We start from the raw sequence: 16527 nt of genomic DNA on the forward strand, positions 1-16527 counted from the left end.
AGCATAAACACAGAAGAGCAAGGAGCTTGCAAACTGCCTCTCAAGCCTTGGTTTATAATATGAATTTCATGAGTATGTTTTTGACAAGCTTCTGATATAATTTTCGAAAGTCCCCCACTTTTTACAAAACAGATTGAACCAACTGTGCCCCAAAGTTGCCCTGAGAGGTGCATGCTTCATCTCCCCTTTCACAGTGAGGGCATACTTTTGATATTTCAACAGGAGGCTAAAATAGAAGATGACTGAGGTAGACAAAAATGATTTCAGTCTAGTCTAACTGCCAAACAGATTGGTGGCTTCTGCAGAGCTCTAATTTGGCCAGTGATCTTGTGTAAAGCCGATTAGTAAGGGCACTACTTTGGAAAGTCTCATGGTCTCAGGCGAGGATGCACTTGTGATAGCTGTTCTGTTTATCTATGGCTTATATTAAGCTACTGGACACAGTTTGCATTCTGCAAGCATAGATATGTCCCTCTTCCCTCGTTGCCAGGTAGGGAACTTGTTAAAGCAAATGAAGAGGGACATATGAAAGGCCTGTTCCATTTTTCAGACTCACATGGTTGGCTAGAACCTAAATGCTCCCTTCCCCCAAAAGAGGCTCCTTTCGAGTATGTGATGAAAAAGCTCCCATAGCTTCACATTTCATCCATCTTCTTAGCTCACTATGTGAATGACTACTGACCAATATTATGAGGTAGGCTTAACCTCCGAAGTTTAACAATAGTGGTTTGTATGCCATTTTTAGGTTTCTCCAACAATTAAAATGTTACAAGCTATATGTGTACCAGCTTTTAGCTGGCTGTCAGTTGGTGAAATATCTTAATACGACTGATACGAAACAGTGAATGAACAAGTCAATAAGCACATTTACAGAATAAGTGGCAATAGGGATGAGGGGGTCATTTGGCACTGGCATTTTCTACATGTCACTACATACACGTTAGCAAGTGCTCAGTTGTTTATCAAGTATCATAATACACACACCTTCCAAAGGAGCTTAAAGAACCTGATCTACTGAGCACTCAAACATTTATCCAATGTTATTCAACCTCGTATCCAAATGCTGAACCACTACCCTCAACTAACTTAGCCAACTGTCAGTGATGATGGGAATTGTAGCGCAACACCATCTGGCGACCCAAGATTGAAGAAGACTGTTGTAGTTGAATAATCTTTTTTAAAGGAAACATTAATACAAGTAATTGTAATCAGTACATGCTACTTTGCAATCCTATACATATAGCTACTGTAACAAGCTTACAGCTGATACATTTTGCACTTTGGAATCGCTTTTTTTAAAGGGTTACAAGACCTAAAAGCTGCCTATGTGAACCAGAGGGTTGGTTCTTACATTACAGCCACCAAATGAATACCACTAGATACATTACAGCACCAAGAGTACTACAAGAGTATTTTAACATCGTTAAAGAACATGGTTAAATGAAATGGAGTATGCTTCATCATACTAAAGCATTTCCACTGACATCCATTACATAAGAATCAGTCCAAGTGCACCAGAATTGCACGTTTCTATGCACAGAAGAAATTCAAAAAGAGCTGGTTGGGGGTCAAATGGAGCTGTAGTTTTAGGCCCTTCTCTTGACTGACATTTAACTGAGCTTGCCAGTGAATTATTACTTTCAGACAAATGTTAACTGAATTTTGAGGGGGAATTGCTTATTAAGAAACACACAAAGCAACAGTACCTGAACAATCTGACGAGGCCACAAAAATGTATGATAAGCTTGGGGGAAGAGAAGCTCATGCTGTTTATTGTGTATGAGAGAAGAAAGAGAAACATCTTAAATTATTCTGGTTTTATAAGATATCTACAGTTGTATAAGCAGAGAAAAATTATCCCCTCTCAAAAAGAACCCCTGTACAGTATTTCTATTCCATGGCCATTAAGATAACATGAACATCAGCCAATAAATTCACATCTATGTTTACAAATTAAGAGCCCAGATTAATCGTTTCAGTACTTACCATTTACATAAGCAGTCTAAAGTGTTTGTAACTCATAACAGATAGTACAGAAATGATTTTCATTATTTGGCAATAAGACTTTGAGTGAGAGTTAATGTTTGGGAGTTGAAGTGATAAACCTAGGAACTTCCATTAACCCTTCAACTCTCTGATCCAGTTGTGATGATATATATATTTACAGTTTTCTGCAGACTGCTACATTCCCCCCCCCCTTTTTTAAGAAAACCTATTTGCTACTGAAAACACCAGCCTGCCTAGTCAGTGGTGTCAAAACAGACCCAAAAAAGCAAAAGAAATTGCAAAAGAAACTAGTTGGCTTGGCAACTGTATCAATTGAACATGCCCAAGCATCACCAGAACCTGACCTAAAGGAATTGGTAACAAACTTTGCAGAGGAAAAGGCACACAAAGTGAGGTTTTGATGTGCCTAAAATGAAACTTTTAAAGAGACTTAAAATTTTAACAATCTAATTCACAAAATTATTCACACTGATTTGTGTGCTAAAACACCTTTTTTGTATTTGAGCAAGATAATCAAAGATGGTTGCATTACTTATTCTTGCAATTTAAAATAAATTTAGCAGTTTCAAGTTTTATGCTCTTCATTCCCTCCACCGTTTTTTGAAAACCGAAGTTAACAATTGGTGTGGGTGTGTGGGTGTACGTGCAAGTAGTTAGTCTTGCCTAGGGCGCAAAATAGCCTGGCACCGGCACTGTCTCAACTACATCTGAAACAGTTTATGAGTATTTATGTGTCACAGGAGATCAAATTCTACTTTAGTGGATCATAAGGCTGTCAACAAATAATTGGTAACTGCTGACAGAGCCCATTCCTCCTGACATCTAAACATAACTGAAGACATGAAGTGTTAAGCGGGTATCATCTAAAACCTGAGATAAGGAGGTTATGGATTAGAAACTGGTGAATTTGGAGTTTTGGGGAAAGAGGGAGAACACCTGATGAGGGGGGGGGGGGAAAGAAGAGAGCATGGTATGTTAGCAAAGTGAGGCTGTCAGTCAAACACAGTTTTCACCATTTCTTAAAGCAAGAAGAACAAAATTTCCTCCAAGGTCCCATTGTCTATGCCAGTCACCTCAACCTTGCACTCTCCAGATGTTTTGGACTATAATCGCCATTAACTGTTGCCAGCACTATTGTAAAAGGGACAAAATTGCATCAGCTTACCTCAAAGACTATTTAAGAAAACACAGAATTTGAAAATTCAGTGTTAGCAAATAAAAAACAACAAGTGAATTTTATGGGAAATCACTAAACACTCAGAAAGTGGTTAGAAAAGTTCATATAGGGAAGTGGAATAGGAAACATGGTGACATGCCTTTATACAAAAGGCTCACACGTCTCAAGTGACAGTCTGGTATAAAGAAAACTGATTCAAAATCAATTCACAATGGTGTTTAGCAGCCTGAAAAATTTGGAAGAGCTATAATGGAGACTTCTATCACATGTGGTGAGAATATGCAAAAAAACCCAACAACCGCCAAATACTAGAAGGTCTCGCAAGTAACGAGGCAAGAGTCCAGCCTGTCTTTTAACAGGTTTATTGTGCATGCTAGGTACAGTGCAGAGCTACAATTCCATGTCTGTATCAATCACTCGCAGAATCTGGGAGTGGCCCCTTCCGGTTGCGACCCTAACATAAGAATTTCGGCACCCCCAGTCTCCGCCTCCCCTCCTTGCGTTTCACCCCTCTGCGCGGTTCGGGCGACGGAAGTGGTGTGCCTCCCTCGTTGCTCGTTGGGCGAGGGAAGTGCAGGGTCTCTACAGCATCCCCAGAGCCCCTACGCTCATGGCCCATGGTTTCCTGCCCTTCCCCACTGGATACAGGTGGGTAGCCGTGTTGGTCTGCCATAGTCGAAACAAAATAGAAAATTCTTTCCAGTAGCACCTTAGAGACCAACTGAGTTTGTTCTTGGTATGAGCTTTCGTGTGCATGCTATCTGAAGAAGTGTGCATGCACACGAAAGCTCATACCAAGAACAAACTCAGTTGGTCTCTAAGGTGCTACTGGAAGGAATTTTTTATTTTGTTCCCCACTGGAGACATCGCTGTTTCCTCTGCTGGAGGAGGTGCTGCTAGTCAGATGGGGTCGGGGCTCCCTGTAGCCTCCCGAGAACCCTTCCACCACCTTGCGCTGAACTGGGGACAGTTCCCTGACAAAATTAGTATTGCAAGGACTGTGCAGACAAAAATTAATCATATCAAGGAAAATAAATTCCATTAATTTTCTTTTAAAGGCTGGACTGGATGAATCCCAAGCCAGAATTAAGATTGCTGGAAGAAATATCAACAACCTCAGATATGCTGATGACACAACCTTGATGGCAGAAAGTGAGGAAGAATTAAAGAACCTTTTAATGAGGATGAAAGAGGAGAGTGCAAAATATGGTCTGAAGCTCAACATCAAAAAAACTAAGATCATGGCTACTGGTCCCATCACCTCCTGGCAAATAGAAGGGGAAGAAATGGAGGCAGTGAGTGATTTTACTTTCTTGGGTTCCATGATCACTGCAGATGGTGACAGCAGCCACAAAATTAAAAGATGCCTGCTTCTTGGGAGAAAAGCAGTGACAAACCTAGACAGCATCTTAAAAAGCAGAGACATCACCTTGCTGAAAAAGGTCCATATAGTTAAAGCTATGGTTTTCCCAGTAGTGATGTATGGAAGTGAGAGCTGGACCATAAAGAAGGCTGATTGCTGAAGAATTGATGAATTATGGTGCTGGAGGAGACTCTTGAGAGTCCCATGGACTGCAAGAAGATCAAACCTATCCATTGTTAAGGAAATCAGCCCCGAGTGCTCACTGGAAGGACAGATCCTGAAGCTGAGGCTCCAATATTTTGGCCACCTCATGAGAAGAGAAGACTCCCTGGAAAAGACCCTGATGTTGGCAAAAATTGAGGGCACAAGGAGAAGGGGACGACAGAGGACGAGATGGTTGGACAGTGTTCTTGAAGCTACCAACATGAGTTTGACCAAACTGCACGAGGCAATGGAAGACAGGAGTGCCTGGCGTGCTCTGGTCCATGGGGTCACGAAGAGTCGGACACGACTAAATGACACAACAACAACAACTGAAACTAATTTTAAAGCTTTGTAACAGAGCACTGAGACACATAATAATAGGAAGTAAGACTTCAGGATTATTTTGTTTCAATTCATACACCAGTCAAAGTTTGTTTGTTGTTTAATACCGAAGTAAAGTGGAAATCTGCTATAGGAGGCAGTCTCAGAAAATAATTTCAGGAGCCAAATGCAAAGCAGCAGCAAACATCTTCTTCCTGTCTTTACTAATTTTTAGAAACCCAGAAAATATGTAAGATTATGTTTCTTATTTCCTGCAGAAGAAAGTTATGAAGTCTAGAAGTCAGTATTTCCTGCAAATATTAAAACTGACAGAAAATGCTGGACACTGAAGAATAGACTAGATAAAACTGTCAACCATTCATACAACATGGCAAAAATAATGTTCAAAGCAGTCACTTATTGTATAGCTGACAAATACCATTCAATCTGTCAATCCTATGGTTCCTAAAGGTCTACCTCAATGCAATCTGAAACACAGAACACACAGTTCCGCATAATAAAATGAGAAGCTTGGAGACTGGCTCAAGAGAGGTAATGGAACAGATAAGTGTCTCGTATTTCAGTTAGTTAAATTCAGCAGAGCAGTCCGAATCCCAATATTCAAACATCATCTTATTGGTGGAAGAACACTACACACCAAGTTAGTTTATAGTCCTTAAGCTGCATTTTTTCCAAGCACCCCTTTCACTATAGACACATCACATGTCAACTGACAATGTATGGCTCTCTACAGCAATCTTTGTAATTTACAAAGCATTTACAAATTTGATTTTAAAAAAGAAAGAATTTTCACCACAGCTGCAGAAACTACTACAAAGAATTACAGAAGACCACCAGTACTCTTTTTACTTCAAGGCCAAACATGAAGAAAACCCAACAGCAGAAATGACAGTGCAATTCACCATTTAAGTGATTGTTGTTCTTCTTCTAGTGCTTACAGGTGAAACTCGAAAAATTAGAATATCGTGGAAAGGTTCATTTCTTTCAGTAATTCAACTTAAAAGGTGAAACTAATATATGAGATAGACTCATGACATGCAAAGCGAGATATGTCAAGCTTTTATTTGTTATAATTGTGATGATTATGGCATACAGCTGATGAGAACCCCAAATTAACAATTTCAACTTTGGAGTTTGCCATCCCTAGCTAACAGGATCAATGGTCAGGGATGATGGGAGTTGGTAGTCCCAAAACAGATGGAGGGCAGAGTTTGGGGATGTCTGTAAAAGAAAGTATAATACAAAGCACACTTCAAGCGACTCATCCCACCTGCCCTGCACGCAGGTACTGTTTGCGCCAAGGTTTTGCTGCCACAAATAAAGTGCAAAAGCAGAAAGAAGACTGCAACCAAAGAACTGGCTGGTTAGTCCAAATCAATATGAAATTCATTCATTCATTACTTTCAGGCGCATGCTGCCCACTTAGGGTTACCATGTTACAATGCTACAGTGACAACTGAAGTCATAATTTGAAGAATTCCCTTATTCAGGTTTAGGCTCTAGAGCCAGCAACTACTTCTTTTATCCACTGTGTGTCTTGACCTAATGTTCCTCTCTCCCTCAACAGCACAGAGTGTCTCCTGGCCTTAAATGCTGAGTAGTTTCTTTAGAGCTGTCTCTCTGATCAGTCCCTTCTTGTCTCAGGTCCCAATCTCATCTAACATAGCAACCTGGTTCTTCCTGCAGGTTCCTCTTTCTCAATCCATTCCCTGATCGCCAACATTCTTAAATCTAGCCTCTACATCCCAATAACTCAGTCTCTCCCTTGTAAAGTTTGTAATTACAGCCATATTGACAATTCCCTCAAAGGAACTGAACTGCAAACTGTTAATTCCCCGAACGACTAACATTCTGTGCTTTTGTATAAGCTCAGAAGCTTCACTGGGCACAATGAAATATATGTACACATTTACTAGAGTAAAGCAAAACACAAAACAAAGAGGAACTACTGTTGGCACATACTTAAGATACATTAGCATAAAACTAATGTGCTGAAAAAATGTGCTGAAAAGCTCAGCTTATACTCGAGTATACAGTGTTACCTCAGGTTACATACGCTTCAGGTTACGTACTCCGCTAACCCAGAAATAACGCTTCAGGTTAAGAACTTTGCTTCAGGATAAGAACAGAAATTGTGCTTTGGTGGCGCAGCAGCAGCAGGAGTTCCCATTAGCTAAAGTGGTGCTTCAGGTTAAGAACAGTTTCAGGTTAAGAACGGACCTCCAGAACGAATTAAGTTCTTAACCCGAGGTACCACTGTATACGGTAATTATAATTTGAGGCAGTGCTTGGAAGCATTCTCTTTTCAGAGATAACTGTACAAACATACAGAGTGGCTGGGGAAACCCTACCAGGTGGGCGGGGTATAAATTATTATTATTATTATTATTATTATTATTATTATTATTATTATTCCCGAGGAATTTGGCATACTTATGCTTGCTAAAAGCAAAGAGGCAAAGGGCAAATTGCAACTGCAGTCTGACTGCTCCAGGCCTTGGTTAGCAAGATGCTGTTGCCCTTTTACGCTGGAGAAACAAAAGCTATGTTTGCTGTGTGTATGGTTTCAATTTCTCTTTGCCTTAAAAAAACCAACTGCCACATGTGATACCCCACTTTTTGTACCTCTTTGTCTCTTTCCTACTGGAAAAGTTTATGACAGCCAACCTTACCATGCACTTCCACAATATGTGGCAGAAATTTTTTTTAAAAGAAGCAGCATGGATCACCTCTCAAATCACACCACAACCGCAGACAGAAAACTGACACCAGCCAAACACCTGCTCAAACTGGAACCTACCGGTATTTTTTTCTTTTAGGAGATTCCAATTCTGGGGATCTATAAAACTTACGCTTCCAGTTACAGTTATGGAAACTCCTGTGCTCTTATTCTCCTCTCTGCCCTGCTCCCACCCCTCACATATAACATTTGTATTTTCTTATTCTTAAACTAGTCAAGAACCAATAATATTTCAGAGGTCTGGTCTCTTTGCAAGTATGAGCAGAAGTTGTCCTTAAAGTAGTCACAATGCATCATATTTATACAACAGCCTTTGAGCCATGACATAGCAAAGCCATTGTGTGGGAAGACCCAAATTTTGCTAAAGGGCAATGCTAGTGACTTGGCATAACTCCTAACAGGAAATGAAACAATTTTCTACTGCTCTTGCTTTCCACAGAAATGTGTCTCAAAACTCCGTGCATAATATTCACTTTTTATAAGATTCCTAAGTTACATATATTGTGCCAGATTAACGGCAGGGAAGCAGTGGAAGGAAGAAGAGGCAAAGAGTCCACAAGTTTCACAATCTTCAGTGAGTACTATACAGGCTTATTCAAAACACTAATTTGCAATAATTTTCAGTAAATTTCCATCCTGCAGTCCAAACAATACTCTAAGTATAGATTCTGCTCCTACGCTTCTGGGGTGATGATGGATTAAAAGCTTAGATCCTTCCATAAGGAAGCTCAGTAACAATATTTTGGGAAAGCTTTCCAATAGAACTTTTGTTTTTCAGAAATGGCGCCATGTTACAAATGTTCAAATAGAGAGAGGCTTGTTGTCAGATAACATTCAGCCCAATTCTAGACATAGTTACCCAGAGATAGGTCCTCACAGTATTCAATCAGTGGGATTCAACTAAGTTGTTGCATGTACAGAATGGGAGCTGCTTGCGCTATGCGACTTCGGAGGGTTGGGAAAACCCCTGGAACAGAATTAAGAGGTACATGGGGGCAGTGTAAAAACAGATATGAAAGCTAGGAGCTAAATGGAACCTTAAACCTAGGTTATGGGCAAAACAACGGAATGTCTAGGCACACTTTTTTAATAACAAGAATACAAAGCTGAAAATGAACTGCAGCTAAAATCTTATGTTCATTTTTCACATTGTCTAGTCCTCATCTGAAGACTACAAAAAACAAACCCATGCTTTCCTTGCCTGCCCCCCTAATATTCTTAGGAGGGTCTCTTCTCCAGACTTCAGAGAGTGGCTGGAAGTGGGGAGGCAGAAAAGGGTCCTCTTTTCCTTCAGCACTGTGCAGTTTTAATCTGAAATCTTAAGCACAGTACTGCACCCAGATCTTAGAAACTGTGCACTAATGTAATTCCCTTTTACAAAACGCACCTATAACAATGTCAAATGTTGATGTGGGGCACACAAGGGGAGGAGTGGGGAGTGTCACTGTTCATGTGGAACTCATTCTATGTCCCCATACCTCACTTAGCACATCATTGAATTCTACCTAATAGGCTTTACCCAAAGACAGGTGTGCACAGGATTGTAGCTTCATGTACACCAAGAAGAGGTATAGGCACTTCAAGAGCCTTGCACTGAGTAGATATCCGAGAGCAAATTTTATATATTTTACTCAGATATTATCAACAAAAGCACGCTGTGTCCAACAGCCGGTAAATTCTGTTTTGATATTTGCCACACTGTTAGTAAACAGAGGGAGCAGCCTAAGATTTATGTTAATTTTAATTAAGATTTATCCTATCTTACAAGTCAGTCCAAGGGCAGTTTACAATTTAAAAAAAAGAAAACTGCAAAAAGAAAAAACCCAACCTAAACACGATGGGGTATCCACGTTTATCTGGCACCAATTATTTTCCCAATAACCATGTCTTGTCTGCACTGTCTCCAGAAACCAACCTCCAATGGATCTTCATTTAGGTGTTCAAACACTAGAAAGTTACTGCAAACTTCTATACACCCATATAATTTACACTTATTTTTAAAAATATTTGAGTACCACCCTTTATTACATTCAAACAATAAAAACAAAATTCAATTAACAACAGATAAAAAAGCAACAGATTAATCTCAAAACAGACTAAAATTAACAGTTATGGGTTCTATACATAAGTACTCATGCCTTGAGTAAACAGGTAGCAAACAGGTAGCCAGTGGAGCTCTTTTATAATTGGTGAAATATCAGCAAGATGAGACATACCAGTCAGAATTTTAGCTCCCATATTCTGTACCAATTACAGAGTTCAAACACTTGATTCAGGGAAGATAGAAGTGGCATCACCAAGGCAGAGACTATGACTGAATTACTGTTGTGGCCAATTATGTAAGCAATGTCACTTCTGCACTACTTCAGACCCTTTCAGGCATATATATATATATATATATATATATGTATAATGAAAGCAAAAACACACAACAGTGGAAATTTAAAGCAAGCAAGAAAAAGCTTAAGATAGTTTAGGCTAGGATGCAGCTTTTATCAAAATTTAGGGATGCTATACAGGTAGGAACCAATGCTTAAAGCCAATCACAGACAATTTAATGTCAACAAGAACTCAATTATACTCACATTTCTGCCTCACATTTCACTCACAGGGTACCTAACTACAAAAAGATTCACCTTTCATCTGACCCACTAAAACACCAATGATTAATTTATAGTTCATTCTATCACAGAGGCTTGGGAAGTTTATCAATATATTAAGAAGCACAGACGTCTGCTACAGTATCTCAGGCAAATGCAATTAAGATGCACCTTGGTTAAAAACAGAAAATGATAATCCTACCTTCCCACCACTTTCCATAGCCAGCCAAAAGTGTACACTCCTGAAATATGTTATTTGGCCCTGATAAATGTTCAGGAATTCAAATTTGTGAAGGAGCAACACCATCAGCCTTCAATGCTCGTTTTTTGTTCCAATGTGACACATGGATAGTAACAAAGAGAAGAGTTTTTAAATGATACCAGAGGTAAACAGAATATAATGGTTAACATGCATGGGTAGGTTTGGGGGTTTTTTTACATAAAGGGCAGCCACAGAGGAACCTAAACTACCTTAGGACCACGGAGAGGAGTTTAACTCTTCCTTTGCCCACCACAATTCTGACAAGTTGCTATTTGCATGTCAAAGAAAGTTCCCATTGGCTAACCCATTGTGATAGAACACATGGGTTCTGGCAACCTGTTTAGCATGTGCTCTACCTATTTAGTATGTAGATTTGAACCAGCACCTTGAAATCCACTTGGAAAATTATGCTGTGGCTGCAGAAGCACCAACATATAATGCTACCAATCTTCCATCCCATCAAAAAGAGGGATATACTAGTTCAGAGGTTTTCAACCTTTTTCAGTCCATGGCTCCCTTGACCAGTTACATTCTTCCTGCCCCGTGGGGCTCAGGAGCCCAGCTTGTCACCCCTTGCCTGCAGAGCTGGCAATCTTTCACCCTTTTTCAAACTCCTTCCCTTGTGGAGTGTTCCCTGAGCCTTCTCTCCTCTCCCCTCTCCTTGGAGTCCTCTAGGCAGCAGCGGCAGCAGCTGACCCTGGTCTCTGAGCTTCCCTCCTTCCCCAAAGAGAGGAGCCTCCTCACACTGCTCCAGAGGGGTCTGGGAAGAACCCCCTGGTCAGCCCCAGAGGCACCATTCGCCTGGGGAGCTTGTAGCCAGGGCTGCTGCACTGGAATAGCTGTGCAAGCCTTTGGGAGGCAGATGTGAGAGGTCATCAGTGGAGGGAGGGAAGGAAAGAGGGACGGAGGACAGTGTTGCCCGCGGCACCCCTGACGATCATTCAAGATACCCCAGGCTGCCATGGCACACTGGTTGAAAACCAATGTACTGGTTAATCACTAAAGGCAACTCCACGCTGAGCATATTGCAGTCATTCATCTTACGTTACAATGGCTGGTTTGTATCCAAAAAGTCTGAGTGTAACCTTCATATCAAATCCAAGTTGATGAAAAGCACTCATATTGCTGAAACCTAAATTATTTGCCAAGTTATCAACCTAACCTAATTAAAATGAGTTTTGAGGATGACTAAAATACAAATCGCAAGGTACCCACTGCACTAAAAACTGCAGATCATAGTTAATAACTATGGTCGTTGGGCTGCAAAGGTTATCTTAAAAGAAATAATAGAATCATGGAATTGCAGAGTTGAAAGGAACCATGAGGATTATCTAGTCCAACCCCTGTATTGCAGAAATATTTTGTTCAACATGGGGCTCAAACCCACAACTGTTGAGATTAAGAAGCTCATGCTTTACTGACTGAGCTGCAGCGATCTTTCAAGCAGCATTAAATATTTCCTTGTTGGTGTATTTTTTAGTGAAATATACTTTCAATCATCTTAACTTTGATTCCTGACATAATCATTTACTGAATGCATGTATCTCTGCAAATTTAACACACACAGCTAGTTATAAATAGGTTCCGCTGTAGGCATTTTCTTGCTTGTATAACAAAATTCATCAGCTGATTTTTGGTGAACTGACTTCCTCCTGTAAGAAAACTAAGTATTAACTTAAAAGCTATACAAGAGGGTTGGAGTATCCATGCAAAAATGCTTAACTTCAGTGTCACCTATACTGTGCAAGCTCCCCTGCATCAACATTTTGAATTATGGCTCATGCTACTATGCTAAGTAAAAACAACAGATGTTATAGCAAGTGAGAAAACACTAATATACTAGAATGGAGACTGGGAACCTTTTTCAGACTAAAGCCTGCATTCCTTCAGACAACCTTCCAGGGCCCATATGCCAGGAGAGGAGCCAGAGACAAAAGTTGGTGGGGAAATTTATTTATCATAGTTGTTAGTTACTCTTTTCATGGAAGGATCCAAATAGACTTACACTGAAACAAATTAATAACATCCAATAAAAATCTAACAACACAGCTGCCTAGATAAAGCAGATAGGGAGTAACAGATCCCACCACAATGCCATCCTTCAAACAATGTTATAAACTCGGATATCGCCAAATGGCACCTTAAACCTTGGCTACGGTCTCCACAACAGAATGTCTAGGCACCATTCTTCCCCCAGTGAAATTTATTATTATTACTATTCATTTCATTTCTATAACACTTTCTACTTGAACGAAAAAATTCTCAAAGCAGTTTACAACACATGGAAACAACAAATAAAACAATTCAGAATAAAACAAATTCAATCTTCAAGGAAAATATTTCAGATCCTTCTCTAAGTAACATTTTGCTTTTCCCATATTTATGTACCTACTGGTACTTAATTTATATAGCTTCCCAATAGTAGAAGTACTCTAGGAAGTCAGGGTGGTGCAGTAGTCAGGGTGTCAGACTAAGTCCTGGGAGATCAGGGTTTAAATCCCCACTCAAGTCATGTAGCTCACTGGGTGACCTTGAAGTCTGTCACAGTCTCTTAACCTACCTCACATGGTCATTGTAGGGATTAACTGAGGAGCAGGTGAACCATGTAGTCCTTGGAGAAAAAGGTGGGATATGAATGCAGTAAATAAGCTCTCCTGCTTACCTGCTTAAGAAAGCTAGAGGGGCCAGACAGATGATGTTAGTTGCCAACCTGGCATCCAGAGATCTCCACATGGTCGCAATTGGACCAATGCCAGTCACAAAACACGCCTGGTGCCAGGGGTATTTCAAACATTGCCTTCAAATTAAGGGCCAAACACCCAGGTAAAGAGAAAACGTCTTTGCCTTGTTCCCAAAAATAAAGACAATGCCAGTTGTGTCTCCTAGGGAGAGCATTCCACATATGTGAAGGGGCCACTACTGAAAAGACCCCAAGTAGTTTTTACTTTTATAAAGTAGGCTACATGTGAGCCACACAAAAGCCAAAGGTTTCTACACACCACCCCCATCTCTCCATCCAGGCAAGGAAAAGGCATAGTCACAGCTCAAAGACACATTCTTGTCAGGCAAAAGCCCTTGAGGAGTGTGCAGAGCAGAGTCAATGTGTGCTGCAGCTTTGAGAGAGGGCCTGTTTATGGGTCTAGCCTGGGGAGAGTCCCAAGGGCCAGTCACAGAGGTCGGAAGGGCCACATTCAGTCTCTGGGACTGAGATTACCCAACACTATACTAGAACAAGATTTGAGTGGTGGGAAGAGAGAAAATATTAAAATGCAAAGCTATTACTTGTCCAGTTCCAGCACAATTCCCTACATGTGGTTCTATGTTAAGGATGATCCATCAAAGTCAGTTGTGGATACTTACTGCCTACAGAGCCTTCTGCTACTCCCAGAGTTCCCTGGATTGGGGCCAACATACTTACTTAGGTCCAGTGTGCCAAGCAGTCGCCTTCTGTTGAAAACCAACACCATTTCCCAACGGACATGGTGACCTCTGGGATTCAACCTGTCACCTCGTTAAAGGCTTTTCCCAGGCAGGGGAGGGGGAGGGAGAGAAAAACGGCTTGAACGAAGCCCCCCCCCTCTCAATTTATCGTGCAGCAGCTACTGTCTCCAAGCTACACCCCTCCAAAAATTGGCCTTGTCTAATGATGTCACCACTAAAAGGAGTAACGCGCCGTGTATTCACCAGAAAGCCCGCTTCCAAAACAGACGGTTGAATGAAGCCAACCTGGCGCCGCGTCTCCATCGAGGAGGAAAGGAACCGGCAGAACATGCAAAAGCGGCAGCCCAGAAGCCCGCCGAGAACGAAGACGACCGGCAGACCGGGCTGCCTGGCAAGAGAGCCGCCTCCACTTCCCATTTTGTAACACCCTTCGCCTCAAAAAACGAAAGACACCTGCGCCGGATCCCTCCCTAGGGGGGCAGCCCCAGAAGCCCTTACGGACCCACCACACCCACCAGGGAGCCCGGTCTCTTCTCACGCGCCGCTGCCTCACCTCAGCCCCCGACCGAGCGCCTTCCTTCTCCCCCCCCCCCCCGACCGGCCTCCTCTTCCCCCTCCCGACACTCATTCAGATGCGAGCCGAGAGAGGAAGAGAGGCGCCCTCTCCTTCCCCTTCGCCTCCCGCGCACAAACCCCGCTTCCGAGACCGGCACTTACCAAGGGAAACTTCTCCCTGCCCGGCCGGGGGGCGCTGCTACTCGGTCCCCCCAGGCCGGCTTCAAACACTGCCCTCACTCGCTCCCTACGGTTCGAATCAACAACAAGATGGCGGCGCCGGGAAGGTGGGCATTCTGCCGTCATAGCAACCGTGTTGTCCAAGGTCCGCCTTCCTAGTAGGATAATCCAATCACGTACCGACGTGTTCCTGGCGTTTCGCTGTTCCTCATTCTGATTGGATGGTGTAATCGTCACTCTTCTTAATTCTCCACGCCTCCTTCGGCAGGAACCCCTGTCTTCAGTTTTCCGACGCACGCTGCGCAAACGTGACGCAACCATCCTCTTGTGGAGGGGCGATTGTCTATTGGCTAACAAGTCATGGCCTATCAACCAATTGAAGAAGCCTTTCACTGCTAATCTCTACCTCCACCTTGAGGCAGCTCTTTCAGGACCTGACCTCTGCTCTTTCCGTGGAAAGTGGTTCCTAGATTACCTTTCTATAACTTAGCTTCTGACCCCTGCTGCTGAAATAGTTCTCATTCCACCTTTATGAGTTAACGCACGCTTTTGCTATTCTACTAAGTCTGCTGTTATCCGGAATGTGATTGAAGGCCTGCCCTCTGACCTTACCTTACCAGGAAGCTTGCAGCAAGTGTGTTAACACCCTATATTTATCACACACCCCATCCTTCCACACTTAATCTACATTTGACAAAAAAAAGAAAGAAAACTCAGCACACTTAATTTCTAGAACACTTAATCTGTTTGCGCCAGAGAGTGCCCCAATCCCCGCTTTGCAGGATTGCTTTATCATAATTTTTTTATTTTTACAAATTTCCGTTCAAGTCTGGAATGATTTGGAATGGAGACAGATGGTCATTTAAAATAAAACTTATTGCTCAAGGTGTGTCTCTGTGTTGCACCTCTGCCTCTGGTTGTGCAGGTTTTGATATTATTTGAAAAACCTGCAAACCCTGTTTGACCAAAAGAGGAAAAAAGAGGCAAAATATACATGTGCTTTTATAATAGGAAGTGACGCCTCCTTCAAATTTGTTTTTTAAAATCTGCTTTGCTCCAGCACTACAGAATTTAATCCCTTTGTCCAAAGACAGCTACACCCACCTTCTCACTGATTACCGTAGTTGTTGCTAAGTCAGACAAAGATAAGACTGAGGAAGGTTTTCACAAACCCATTCCCTTCAATGATGTGAACTGCTGGTATTATTATTTGAGGTCAGTATTAAGGTACCTATATTATTTGGGGACAGTATTAGGGTACCCATATGCTGTATGCTCTTACTTTACAAATATAAAGGACCCCTGGATGGTTATGTCCAGTCAAAGGCAACCATGAGGTGCGGCACTCATTTCGCTTTTCAGGCAAAGGGAACTGGCATTTGTCCTGTGCTGTAGCACACATAAAGTGGAACATTCTGGGATCAAATCATCAAACCAGACGACTTTTCTAAATCAGGGATGTCCCTGGAAAATAGGGAAACTTGGAGGGTCTGTGATACTAGAATTTGGGATGCCAGAATTTGGGTCCCATTCAAATGGAAACATTTTTCTGAAATCACAGGCATCTTTGCCGTTGCAATTGCATCTACATTCACTTGCCAAGTGTTTTCACGTATCTGACAAAGTAGGCACTGTTCCATGAAAGCTTATGCCGCA

The 16527-nt window shown here is 41.8% G+C and overlaps 1 protein-coding gene across 2 annotated transcripts in view; it reads right to left on the reverse strand.

Annotated features, from left to right (window-relative positions):
• The window catches only part of IP6K1 (inositol hexakisphosphate kinase 1), a 29612-nt gene extending 14617 nt beyond the window's left edge, over positions 1-14995 (reverse strand). The window contains exon 1 of one of the 2 annotated variants that reach the window (XM_033140531.1): positions 14854-14995. The gene's annotated coding sequence lies outside the window, so the exon portion shown is untranslated. The remainder of the gene's footprint in view (positions 1-14853) is intronic. The other variant, XM_033140530.1, reaches the window with a different exon arrangement.
• Positions 14996-16527: the final 1532 nt, after the last annotated feature.

The sequence above is a fragment of the Lacerta agilis genome, chromosome 2 (assembly GCF_009819535.1).
Source record: "Lacerta agilis isolate rLacAgi1 chromosome 2, rLacAgi1.pri, whole genome shotgun sequence".
NCBI classification, from domain to species: Eukaryota; Metazoa; Chordata; class Lepidosauria; order Squamata; family Lacertidae; genus Lacerta; species Lacerta agilis.